This window comes from Seriola aureovittata, chromosome 12 (assembly GCF_021018895.1).
Source record: "Seriola aureovittata isolate HTS-2021-v1 ecotype China chromosome 12, ASM2101889v1, whole genome shotgun sequence".
Taxonomy (NCBI): Eukaryota; Metazoa; Chordata; class Actinopteri; order Carangiformes; family Carangidae; genus Seriola; species Seriola aureovittata.
In genome coordinates, this window is record NC_079375.1 from 11,072,656 (window position 1) to 11,086,460 (window position 13,805).

General features: G+C 39.3%; 1 protein-coding gene across 1 annotated transcript in view; it reads right to left on the minus strand.

The window, feature by feature from the left end:
- The window catches only part of b4galt2 (UDP-Gal:betaGlcNAc beta 1,4- galactosyltransferase, polypeptide 2), a 171,540-nt gene extending 159,364 nt beyond the window's left edge, over positions 1 to 12,176 (minus strand). Inside the window, exon 1 of the mRNA XM_056392507.1 lies at positions 11,713 to 12,176. The gene's annotated coding sequence lies outside the window, so the exon portion shown is untranslated. The remainder of the gene's footprint in view (positions 1 to 11,712) is intronic.
- Positions 12,177 to 13,805: the final 1,629 nt, after the last annotated feature.

Genomic DNA, 13,805 nt, shown 5'->3' on the forward strand with positions numbered 1-13,805 from the left:
CAGGTTTGACGCAACTTTTTAACGGCAGGCTTTGCTCGACAGGGGGGCCGTGGTCTTGAATAACTCCCTGGTCATTCTTTGAGTTAGCTAGTTAGCGTAGCCTCAAGGCCTCCCTCTTCATTCACGTAAAGCTGGTGCATCACTGGCGTAACAGTTTTCGTAACGTACAGGTTGCGCCAAAATAATGTACTGAATTAAAGTTCATTTTCCAAGTGAGACCAGAACCCCCCTCAGTGTAGCTGAGCCTTTACAAGTAACTAACGTTTTAAAGCACGGCCAATAGTGAGACCTTTTCATCGCTGCACCCCGAATGTGAATGGGCCTAAAGCAGCTGGTCAAATAAATAATGAAGCTGCAGCCGTTGCCTACAGGCTTATGTTTACAGTGTATAGCCAAGGCTAATTCTATACTATTGTGAGGACTGGCCTAATTACCAGGCAGCAGTGCCAAAGCTCAGTGTTCGGTTAAATTATTTTCTAAATTTTTTGTTTTCAAAAATGTCTTAATGATAATATTTACTTATCTTAAGATTCTATAGAAAATATCCTATTCAATAAATATTATTTGTTTGTTCCTCATTCTGTTCTGTAAAGGCCTACCTATTCTTAGGCTGACAGATTGAGCAAGCTGTTTTAAAGGAGGGAGGATTTTAGTGGGAGCACTGGGGCACCAGGTGTAACTGTGTGACAAAAACCTTTGTAAGCCTTTTTTTCCCCTAAACAGAAAATGTATCAAGAATTATTGAGGGAATCAATGAAGGATTGCATCAATAAGCAGAATCAATAATGGCAATGGTAATGGAAATAAAAAATTACTTCCCATCTCTAGTCCACCTAAAGTCTACAAAAATTAATTTTTCAACACCACAAATACATTTACAAAGAAAGCCACAGTGTAGCTGGGACTCCGCTGAAGATTATATCCCCCCACTTAAAGCATGAAGCAGTGAGTGATATCATAAAATGAAGCAAGAGAGTAGAGGGGGAGAAGATGGAAGAGATGGAAATAGAGAGAGACAGAGACAGAGCACATTACACACTGTCATTATGAAGGATCTGGGTCAAGTCACTAAGAAGCAAGCCATTGACGGTAATGATACAACATATTGTGCAGGAGTTCAGAGAATGACATACTGTCATACTGTACCACTCATCATGAAATATGTACAAACAGTCAGAGGTCTTTTTTATATTTCAGCGTGAACCCAAAATAGATACCAAGTGTGTTGTACTACGGTTCAAATAGTATACATCATACAAATAAATATAATCTTGTTCCCACTTCCTCTCGTTGTCTTTAAAGGAAGCTTTCAATCAAAGCACTTTATGTGTCACAGAGTACAATACATTTACATGTATATCCACACCCTCTTAAAACCCAAATCACTCTTGGGTAGCTTCAACATTACAAAGACAACATTGTATCCACAGTTGGTGCGCAGATTTTTGGATTATTCTGGTGTCTGTGCATGTAAATATCATATTTACATTTTAGAAAATCAGTTAAGCTCGTATTCCATTTTGAGAAACATGAACATGCTAGCAGGAGAACTCGAGAACTGAGATATTGTGGTACGGTAATACATTCTTTATCGAGACAGGTTTTCTGATCATTGTCTTCTATGTGTGCAGGTGCAGAAATTCATCAGATATGTTATGAGAGAGACAAACCAATTAGAGAATCCTGAGTAGAGACATCCCTAACGTCAAGATAGCCGTTGTTTGAAACATATCCCACCCCTCCTCCCAATGAGCCAATCGTCTTCTTTATGTCAACAGAACAGGAAGCAAATCAAGCCAATTGTGTTGTTGCACTGACAAAAGCAAAACCTAATGCATGTGCTGTAGAAATATAACCTAGGGAGCTATTATTTTGGGGCAAAGTCAGCAAACTTTTGAGTAGGTTTTTATCAGATTTTATTATTTATTAATTATTTTGTTCATTTAATAATCATTTATTTATTATTTCCTGGTGAACATGGAAAGTGCAGTTATGTCTGTCTCTCCAATTCATCTAGATGAGGGCCTGGTCTTGTTAGTCTGAAATAACGGCCACAATGGCTGACGACTGGCATGACTTGCCTATAAAGGACTTTGGTATTTATCCACAACCAGTGAGATAACTTAGGACAGAAACAACAGAGAACTCAAAGACACGTACACATTAAGAAATGCTGCTGTTAAAATCATGCATATATCCAGGTTTCTCTTCCATGTCAATGTCACATCCAGAATATCTTTGGATACTTTAGGATATTGACAACTAAATTAAAAATATAGTTCCACATTCTAGGAAATATGCTTATTCTGTGAGGTTGCCAGGCAACCAGCGGTCCAGCAATCATCTAACACTCAGCAAACAAGCGTATAAGCAAATCTTTCAAAATGTCAGACTACTCCTTTCTGAGGTTTTGAAGTTATTTTGTCAAAACCAAACATTTTTGAGCTGATCTGATCGAGGCATCATCAGTTAAATATACTGTAGGATCATTCATGAAAGCCCACAATCACCTACTTTATATTAGAGGACCAATATGTCAGGGTGTCATTTTTTTTTTTTATGTGTCTCCAGGCCTTGCTGCCTGGAGACACATGATGGCGTGTCATGAATGAATCAGCCATGTCACTCCACTCCTCTCCACCACAACACTGACCTTTCAGTAGTTGCTACACAGTTTACAGAGTTCATCCCTCACTTCTTCAGAGGAAATGTCAGAGGCACTCGTGTGCCCCAAGAGTGAAAAAACAAGTAATTAAACAAAAAGAAATAAATGATATACACAGAGAGATATGTATACAGTGACTGAACAGAGGCCTGTTTGCATCCAGTGTTTTGCATGAACGCAAACGCTCATTGAACGCGTTCACATTTTTAGTGAGCACTGAATTGAACGCTTCAGTTTACAAATGATGAACGTGAACGTCTTACGACAGTTTTACAGCACGCTGCATAACATCTCCATGGACACGGCCCAGCTTTGATGGTGCTAGCGGTACAGACACATCTACTACTGCTGAAGCCAGTTTGTTTGAGCATTTGAAGCAGTTTTATGATCAAACAAGTGGAGACTCAGAAAGATTATATTTATATACGTTTTTTAAATGTAATGTCTGTGATTCTTCACTGCTATACAATAATTCATTTAGTTTGAGAGTGGCAATGATTAGGGGCTGTTGATGGATGGGTAGAAGGAGGTTCTATTGAAAAAGAATATCGGCCTTTATGTATTAAAGAAAATGAACTATGAAAGTGAACTAGTTCATTTTAAGTGTGAACTGGCACAACACTGTTTGCATCCATAGCTGCTCTATAGAGTTTATGTAGCACTTTGGTGTCAATAAATCATTATCATATTAATATTTCTGTCGCTACTTTCTCTGGCCTTGGGGTATGACATTGACATCCCACAAAGCTCTGAATTGCTCGCTTGTTTTTCCAAACAGAGAGACAGCCATCAAAGAGAACAACACGAGACCTTATTTGAATCAATGAGTTGTGAACAGCAATTCAAAAGGTATGGAACCAAGCAATGCCATCACTGAACAGCATACAATTTAAAAAATGATCCACCTTATTAAAAACATAATATTTTTCATTGAAAATTATGTGCTATTATATGCAGCTTAATGTGAGAAAGCTGGTTTCTTAGCCTGTTTTTTTTAAGAAAAACTCTCATTGCCCTTCCTGAGTGTATCAGGCTGTGATATGGCTTGTAGCCGATTAACGGGGCCAAAGATGTAACTAGGCTTCAAGGCTATCCTTAAAATCTCTTAAGAGGTAAGATAACCAAAAGATGAAATGATGCTGAAAACATAATTAGTTGCAGCTCTATATGTGGCCATGTAAAGCCTTTGCCTTGCTGCTTCACTTGCTTACTCTTTATCTGCAGAAAATCTTAGACCAGGGAGGCCCAAAGTGGAGCCTGCGGCAGAAAGTTGTCATATGATAACCTCCGATTCGTCCCACCTGATGGGTTTGATAACTCAAGGCCAAAGTATAGATTACATGATCGATAACAAGCATCTCTACTGTACAAGTTCCAAACCCATGCGGCTCCCTCGCCTGAAGGTAGGATTGAGACAACAGTGTGTCTACACAGAGCCCGGCTTACACTGACATTTCTTCAAGTTTTGCAATGTGACTGCCATTTTGATAAATGTTTCTTGTTTCATGATGTGATATATATGCCTATCGTTTTATACACACCTCAGTGTTTCCTCTACATTCATTTAGCAGTGGCGGCCCACCACTGCTAAATCATAGCCGCCACGCCTTCAAATTTCTTTTTTTTTTTTTATTGTCGCAAATGCACCACCGCCACATCTCTCCACCTTCACAGCACAGCCTGTGTGATGATGAGCGCAACAGCGGGGGGAGGGGGGGGAGGGGAGGGAGGGAGTGGGGGGGTTGGGGGATCCTATTGGAGTTAATTACTCGTGAGAGCGCGGCCTTGAAAGTGACATCACGTCAGGCACCAGGTGAGAGTCAGAGAAGTGTAGTCGTGAGGAATAAGGCAGCGAATTACCGGAGAAAAGGTAGACTTATTAGCCAACTCAGTGACGCTAACTTGGGTAAACTAATTGATAGCATTAAGCTAATATCTACACGTCATTATGTATTAACTGCTGACTGCATTTTCAGATGAACTTGTTCAGATACTTCAAGAAGAGAAAAACAACAGATGAAGAAGACACTAGTCAGGTAGCATCATAAGCCTTTTACTGACTCGTAAATGATGATGGTTAGGTAAAAAATTGTATTTTAATGTTCACACTTGTAAATCAGATGTGATGTGAGTGTAAACTATATAACACTGTTAGCGTTACGTTACTCACGCTTTTAATGTAATCTTATTAGACAAGTAACATTAGACAGGGAGGAGTTGTTAAACAAAGTGGAGGAGAGCAGAGCACAGCAGCGGGAGAGCTGGGTGAAGGTGCAGGAGAGAGAGATGAGCCTGGGTGCAAACTTTGCCACTGACTCTACAGCCCCATCTGGCTGATCTTTATATGTTTATTTATAAGTAACATTTATTTTTCACAAACCAAAGGTATTTATTTTTCTTGACATTGTATATGGCTGAGATATATATTGTAAAAGTTCAATGGTAGCGATAAAAGCCATTTTCAACTGGCCAGCCAATAAATAGGTTTTGAAAGTAAAATCTGCTGTCAACTGCTCATTTGGTCATTTGTGTATGCCTGCCCCCACCGATCCCCCCACCACCACCACCACCACCCCCACGACCACCACCCGGAGAGCATGCCCCCCACTGCTGAAGAAAAACCTAGAGGAAACACTGCACCTACAGCCAGAGCACCAGCATGGCTAAAAATCTTATTATTGTACCAACTGTTCATGAGTTTCACTAAGTCTGTACTATAATCTGTCCATATCTGCTACCAAGTGCACTATATTTACACATTACAATACTTCACCTTAGATGTGAAAATTACAGCTATTCCACACTGAACCTGTCAGTGACAATAATGATTTTATGAAATCTTAATTTACTGCTCACTTTGGTGTAACCTATTAGCGGTTTCTAGTTGAAACTATAGTGATTATTACTTATTTATCCATCTGATTACTGTGACCGAGATATTTTACCCGGTGAAGCCTGTGAACTTGTGCATGCGTTTTACTGTAACAACAAAGACAACAAGCTAAAAATCAGAGCCGAATCAGCAGAAAAAGAAAAGCGCTGAGATGAAAAGAGCTGAGTGGAGGGAGGCAGAACGGCAGAGAACTGAGTAAAAGCCAACCAAATCAGAACAAAACTCCAGTGTTCTCTGTGCTCAACCATTCTCTACTCAGCTCTGCCCATGCGGATATTAAATTGCCTCTCAGCTATCTCTGATCTGATGGAGGTTGGACTGTTTAAAAGTCTGATATCACATTGCCGCTATGCTCTTCTTCTTTCCACTTCCTCTCATTGAAGAACAAGTGCCCTCCACTCTTTGTCACGTTTTCTTGTAAATTTGTTTTTCCAGAATGAAATTGACACGACTCAGGGAAAATCAATGAGATGTCGCAGCATGAAAAAGGTATTTGATGGAACGCCCCCGACACTGGAAAAGTATTATCGCATTAATTTGGATGCTGAAAGCCATTCGAGGAAATTCTTCTCCACTGCTACATCTGCTGCTTCTCAGCATGCAGGCTGCACCTGAGTTATGCAAATACAACAAAGTCCCCCGTCTGGAGCTACCATGCATAGACTACAGTGGAAACATCATCATCATCGTCATCATCGTCATCATCATCTCCCTTTCTCTCTCTCTCTCTCTGTCCTCTTTCTCTCTGTCTCTCTCCCCCTCTCTCTCTGATCCAGCTGCTCATTTGGCAACGGAGCAAAGAAATAAATGAAGTGCTTCAGCGGAAGGAAGGCTTCACTGGGAGAGGGATTGTGTGTAGAGGGAGTGAGATGAGGATTTGGTGAGGGGGTTTTAAAGACAGTTTATTTAAATGAGTGTCGTATTTTTTCTTTTTTCGCTTGTGGGACATCAGGCTTAAGGCCACTACTGTCCAATTATGCTTTCAATGGCTGTCACTTTAATCAACGTGGGTCCTTGGATGTTATTTTCTTTGTAACTCTATTTAGTGAATAGCCGGAGTTTAAAAAGCAGTGTTTATTTTTTTCAAGCGCAAAAGAAAATTACATGCACCCAGTATCTGTAGTCATGTTGAATAGAAAAGTAGACTGAAGGGTAAACTAAAGTTACACCCAAAATGGTGAGGACTGAATGGGACGAGCCCTGCTTCAAAATGTGAATACTGATTATTTTAATTGGCATATAATGAAAGCAGAGAAAAGAAATCTCTTCTTACTGACTAGAGGGCTGGTCTATTTCCTAGTTACATGGACTTTATATATAGTTCCTCGAGGTGGGACTGTCTTTGTCAACTGTCTGCAACACCCAGCAGGTGAGCTTAACTTAGCTTGGCAAGCCTGACTTTGACCGACTCCTCTAAAGCTCACATACTAAACATGTTCCAACCCTAACCCTAACCCCCTTCAATGGATATTGATGGGGGCGCCTCGGTGGCTCACCTTAATTCTAACCGCAGTGCTTATGGGTTCGAGTCCACCCCGTGGCCCTTTGCTGAATGTAATCCCATCTCTCTCCCTGACTTTCCTGTCCCTCTCACTGTCCAATCAGAACAAACATGTGCCCAAAAAATAAAAAAAAATAAAAATATATAGATCATTTTTACTATATACATTTAATATCATTAACGAAGAAGAAAATGCATTTAATGTGCACAATGTGTTCTGGTAAGCTAAGCTGCTAGCGCTATCAGTTTGGTACCACAGACTCTGGCTTTCTGTGTACTCTTTGGGATGGCACCTTTTCAAATACCTTTTGATTTTGAGCTTTTTATTATTGTCTGCAGCTGAATTCAAAACCAGAGACACTGTAGATCATGGTCTGCATCTTAACCCTTCCCTCAGCCCTGAAGGCGCCCCATGGGTATTTTAGGTGAAAAGAGGTGAAATAATAACAATGCAGGGTAAACTGACCTATCCATGTGGGTGCAACAAAACTAACAGGAGAGTGAGGGAGCTGTCAATCAAGCACAGTCTGTACACTTTTGAGAGGAGGTCTGATCAGGCAGCACAAAGGACATCACCTGGGTGTGGACTAAGGGTGTGAGTGCCTTGTGTGGTCATGTTGCATATTGTCTCAATTAACACCACTGCAACTGCAATGTGTTCTGAATGCATTTTAACCTTTAACATGTATTTTTTTCTTTTCCACATAAGACATTCACACACGATTCACATGTTAATACCAGGTGTAAATTAGGTCTATATGCAGCGTGCACAGGATAATGAATCCTTTTGACTGTGAGCGTAATGTGGTTAACTCTTTTTTTCACTTTTAACTTTATTTCTTTATTCCCAGTTTAAATCCTTGATTCTTTGATTAAATTCAAGTTGTGTTTAAAACATGTGAAACTTGCTTGTCACTCAGGGGAAAGGCAAAGTATCTTAAAGCACGGCCACTGGCCAGAGTCCATTTGGTTTCATGTACAGATGGTGAATAAACCCTCTCACCTGAGTCTCCTCTGAGCCCCTGGCATCATCTTTGCTTGAAAATTAACAGACATGATTAACCGATTCCCCAATTAGTTGCCAATTTATCTTCTGTCGACTGACTGATTGATTAAATCGACTAATCGTTGCAGCTCCACTGGAGTTGTTCTTTGTCAAGTGAGAATAGAATAAAATACTGCATTTATGAGCTGAAATTGTTCAACTTTTACTTCAGAAACCGAATGAGACTGTCAGAAAAGTGAACAAATGTAGACAACAAAAGGCACACGCACACACACACATACTTTACCATCATCACTAAATGCCTCACCCCAATTCTTTATGCTAACCAAAACCTGATTCCAAAAAAAAACAAAACCAAACAATAATACATTCAACCACAGAAAGACAAGCCCACACACACACACACTCACCCACACATACAGGTGTCCTTCTCTGAACTCGCCCTCCCGGTTACTTAGGGATGGCCTAGGTAGTTCCCATGACAACAAATGCCAACATGAAAGAGCGATCAGAAGAATCTGTAGCAGCCGCTGCTGCTCTGACTGTCCGGACCGGCTCGCTGAGGACAATGAGTGAACCTGCTGAAACCAATGTGAAAACATGCTCTTCGCTCTTCACTGGTTTACGTCACTGTGCTTCATGAAAGATGGAGGCAAGTTAATCTACAGCCTTCCTCTGCAAAGGCCTAAACACGCGATAAATGTTCACTGTGGAGAACCGGATCACAGTATTTACACAAAGCTGATCCAAACACTCAGTGGCTACAGAGACATAACATGCTCCAGTCAACCAAGCTGCAACTTAAAAGAGGCTGGAAAAAAACTGCGTGTATTCAGCAATAAAATAATTAATGGCACATAGAGATGAAGTTCAATGACCTGCAGCAACAACATCTTTACTTTCCTAACACACGAGGCGATATGCAAACTCTATCAATCTATCATTCGCCGACCTCAAACATGGCTTATCCTTTGAAACCTGTAAGTAGCTTAACATTTAGGGGCTGAACAATGAATTGAAATTGCAATATGGAATATCCAAAATCATAGGTGCTGCAATTTTTTTGATAAAAAGAAAAATGTGTCACAACATACCATAAATGAAGCATTGTGCTGCTGCAGAAATGCCCCGGTCTACAAATCCTCTTCTCCAGATATAAAGGGAAGGTGCTTGTTTGGAACAGACCCCAGCGAAAATCACGTCATTTTTATATGATTTTCAGTTAAAGTGAAATGCAAAAATGACCATTCCCACTATAATCATGACTCATATCGCAATATCTGTCAATTTTTTTTTTTTTTTTTTATTATTTCTTTTGCATATCATTCAGCCCTACTAACGTTAGCCACTTAGCATGGCTGCTAGCTCTAATGTTGCTCCTCGCTGGTTGTTCTGACACATTCAGAATCATTACTGCTTTTGCGGTGTTGTTAACAGGCGGCCTGCTCTGTGCGTGTGCACGTAAAATTTATATCTTAAAGCCTTATTGTCACAGTTTCGCATTTCTCTGTAATGTAGCACAGCGTTAACAATGTTACTTATAAGATTCTTTCTCAGCCCTGGATTCAAACAAATTTCTGATGCCCCCCAAAAGTATGTATCTTAATAATTAAATTAATATCATAACCTTCCAACGAATACTCGACTACTGAACTAACGACCACTAGTCAACCAAAAAAATCTTTGGTCGGGGGAATCCCTACCAAGAACATTAAGAAATGTACAAGTAGCTGGTGCAACCCAATCCAGCTTTCAACATGAGTGAAACTGTGACCTTCTGGTTCCAGATCAGGCTGATTAACCACAGCCACCAACCTGCCACCTGTAATTTAACAGCCTGATGCCATAACCATCTCTCTGCTATCTGATGAGCCTGGAGTCAAGTCACAGATAACACAGGTTTTCAGAGCAGATGGTCAAAAGATGCCTCCGCAGTATCGCTGCACACGAGTGAACTTAACTGGACTGAGATGCGTGTGCTTTGAGATACTGAACTGGTTTTAAACAGAAAGAAGAAGCCACAGCTTAAATTAAAGAATCTCAGCACAAGGTCCACTTACTAATATTTACATTAACGATGGCTCCGTTCTATTCGAGTGTCCCAGTAAGACATGATAGTGTGACAGTGAACCCGCATGCACAATACCAGGACACTGAAACTGTTACATATAATTTAGCAGTAATCATTAATTCATCAATTATCATTTACACACGCTCAGCCCAAAAAGGCCCATCAATCCATGGAGACTGAGCAGGCAAAGGACTGTGCAATATTGTCAAAAGCTCCAAAACAAGCAAGTAACTGAACCTTTTGCAAACCAAGAAACTTTTTTAGGCAGTATTCAAGCAAATCAGATAAACAGAGAACGTACAGTTCAGATAATACATAATATATCTGTGACTGAAAACTGGTATTAATTCAGTTGACTAAATGATTATCATTCGGCTGAAACTATCATTGTCGTTTAATCTTTCGATTATTTTCTAGATTCTTAGATTAACTGTTTGCTTCATAAAATGTCAGAAAACTACCAAACCTAATTCTGAATTGTGGGTATTTGCTACTTTTCCCTTGGCTGAATATTTTTAGGTTTTGGACTGATCAGTCAAACAATACAAGCATTTTGATAACGTCATCTTGGGCTTCATTATTTTCAGACATTTTATAGAATGATTAACCGTGAAAAATAATTGGCAGATTAAGCAATAATGAAAATAATTATTAGTTGCAGCTTCACTCGTTCCAGCACTTGAGCAACTCGTCAACCAAAAATATGAGAAAAGACATTGCGCTTATGATGAATTACGGTTGAAAACTGACCAAATATCTCTCCAAAATAAAAGTGTTGCCCTAAACATGACAAAAAAATGTTTTGTACAATACCGCATCAAAAGGAAAATTAAAAACCCACTCCACTGAAGCCCACTCTGCAAGAGGACAACTTAGTTCATGCTCAAAGCAAGGTAGTTCCAGCACACTTGCTACTATAGCCTCTAAAGCAGTGGCCATAAAGAGATGCCATGTCATAAATGAGAGAGATGTCAGATTGGATTATGGTCTAGGTACAAAGCTTCTGTGTAAACGCCTGGTTAGGTTAAGCTTCATGATGAAGAAGCCCCCTCCTCCTCTTCTTCTCTCTCATTTCCCCAGTGTAATGCTGGCTGTGCATTCTGGGACTCTTTGCTCTTAGTGTAGCTACTGTTAGTGAATCATTAGACATGAGATGCTGTAGTCCTCAGACTTTGCATCCTTCCTTAAAAAAATGGATGGGACACAGTGCCAGAAAGCTGTAGAGAAAAGTGGATCTGAAGACCTTTAAATGAAGCCCTAATGGTTGAACAGTCCTCTCAGCAGTCTGTATGCTGAGATGGTACATTTACTGTAGAAGAACAGTACAGGGAAGCTGAGTGAAGCCTAGTATGGCGTTTGTAAAGATGCTGCTAGTTGGTGGTAATGTGCATGATAACAAAAGAGGGGCAGGGGGCTGTGCATGCGATCATACTTCCATACCATCCAAAGCTTCAATATAAACAGGAGGGTGCAGGATGGCAAGATAAATGTGTGGAGGCTGGATGGAAACAAAGAGAAGCGTGGATGCGATGCTGAATGAAACAATGCATCCCAGAAAAGCAGACAGAGCACCTACCTTGATGTTGTCAGGCGAACACTTCTATCTCTGCATCTTCTTTACTGGAGCACCAGAGGTTTTATTCTCATCAGCCGAGAAAAAGGTGCACATACAAACTGTCAAAGGCATTTAATTGCCAAAAATGTTCTTAGAAATGTATATTAAAAAAAAAAAAAAAACAACTAAAAGCTAGAGGTTGAGTCCAGCTCGACTCCCCCCTGGATAACTATATTCTTTTCGTTTCCACAGACAGGCTATTATGTCTGCTCTCATCAGGAAACAAGCGTGATGTTACGCTAGCCAAGCGGCTAACATAACCCGTAACGGTGTTCTACCGCAAACCGGAGAGTAGAGAGGCGCTATCCCCAGGATTTTCCGTCATCTTGCTGTGTTTTGGTGAGGATGATAAGAAAGCAAAGAAAAGGATGCTCTCAGGCTGTGGCAGCGAGCAGGTCCCTTCGCTCCTGCTGCCTACGGAAGCTCGGAGGGTCCAAAAACTCGTTTGCTTTATATTCTGTTCATCTGATACAAGTGAATAGATAAAACCGCTTTTGTCAGATGATAATAATAATGATTATTAATTGAAATGTAATTTACAATACACTCTTATTTCACAAGGCAGTGGAAAAACAGAAAAAACGCCTAAAAAGAAGAAAAAAAACTTATGAAGCAGCACTTTAACTATTTTTCTTTTTTCTTTAGCTCGTCCTTAGTTGTGCTCCCTGAGCTCCGTAACAGGTCTCCTAGTTTCTCTCTCTGAGTTATCACCTAACACTTTTACTCTATTTGTTTATTCTGGTATCATAATAATATTCACACATAAGTATGGTTTGTTCGTTATTTAAAAGTGTCTGAATAATAACAAAGTTTAAACGAGACAGAACAAAATACAAATTTATGTTTAGCCTATTTTGTTTTTACATAATCTTATCTTGTTTATACAGAAGTAGATATGCTAACCCTGCCTTCTAGGTTTTGTATAACCTCAGACGGACCTTTTACAGGATTCATTTCAGTATTTTAGCATTTGATGATCATATTTTTTAAAATTTGCGTAACAGATTGGAAAGTTGCTCCCACTTACCTCGTTGGCAGACTTGGTCATTGGGTCTTGGGAAACAAAGACATTTGTTTATTATATTTTAGATTCTAAAACACCTGGCATCACAGTAATATTCACAAACATTTTTTTTTTTTATCAAAATAGTCTAAACAACAAAGTTTATCTATACTCTTTATATCACTGTGACAAGGTGTTTCCCAAGGTAGTACAAACATGAAAGGCTAAATACAAAACAATACAGACATAAAACATGCTAAATCAACCTTATAATAATTTTATTTAACCTCAGATGAACTTTTTAGAAGCTTTTGTCCATGCTTTATACAGACTATTTGTTTATTATATTTATTTATTAGACTTTAGATTATATATATTGTAGATTTGGTTTACTCTTTGTTCTCTTTGGTCTTTTTAAATTGGAGAGAAGCTTTTATTCATTTGGTATTAAAGTAAAATTCCACTAAAAATCTGGCAACAAAATAATACTCACAAACATGGTTTGGTCTTCATTCAAAAATAGTCTAACTATACAGACATAACACATTTCAAAGGTTAACTGTAACATTTTGTAGGATTGCCCTCCCTCTTACTCATTGACTAGTTGGTCATGGGGTCTTGGTTGACTAGCTCTTGGTCTATTTGTATATATTTGGTCATTAGATTGTACATCATATACTCTTTAGTTTAGTATGGTCTCTTTAACTTGGGGAAAAGATCCAAGTCATTTACCAGATGTGAAATTCTTATAAAACATCTGGCATCAAAATGATTTCGACTAATATGATTTGGCTAATTTGGTGTATTCTTATTGGATATAAAATTTCTGCAGCGAACATTTATGGGGGAAATAATAAGAGAAGAAAAATTACAATAATATGAGAGAGAAAGATGAATGGATAGAAAATCTATATTAAATTTTGGGGGGAAAAACTTAACTGTTGCCATGCTTTCAAGTGAAGTAGTAACAGAGGATATGGGTAAGTGGTGTGTACAGTACCAGTGTTTTCAGTACAGATGTCGTGGTTTTCTGTGCCATCTAGTGGAAATG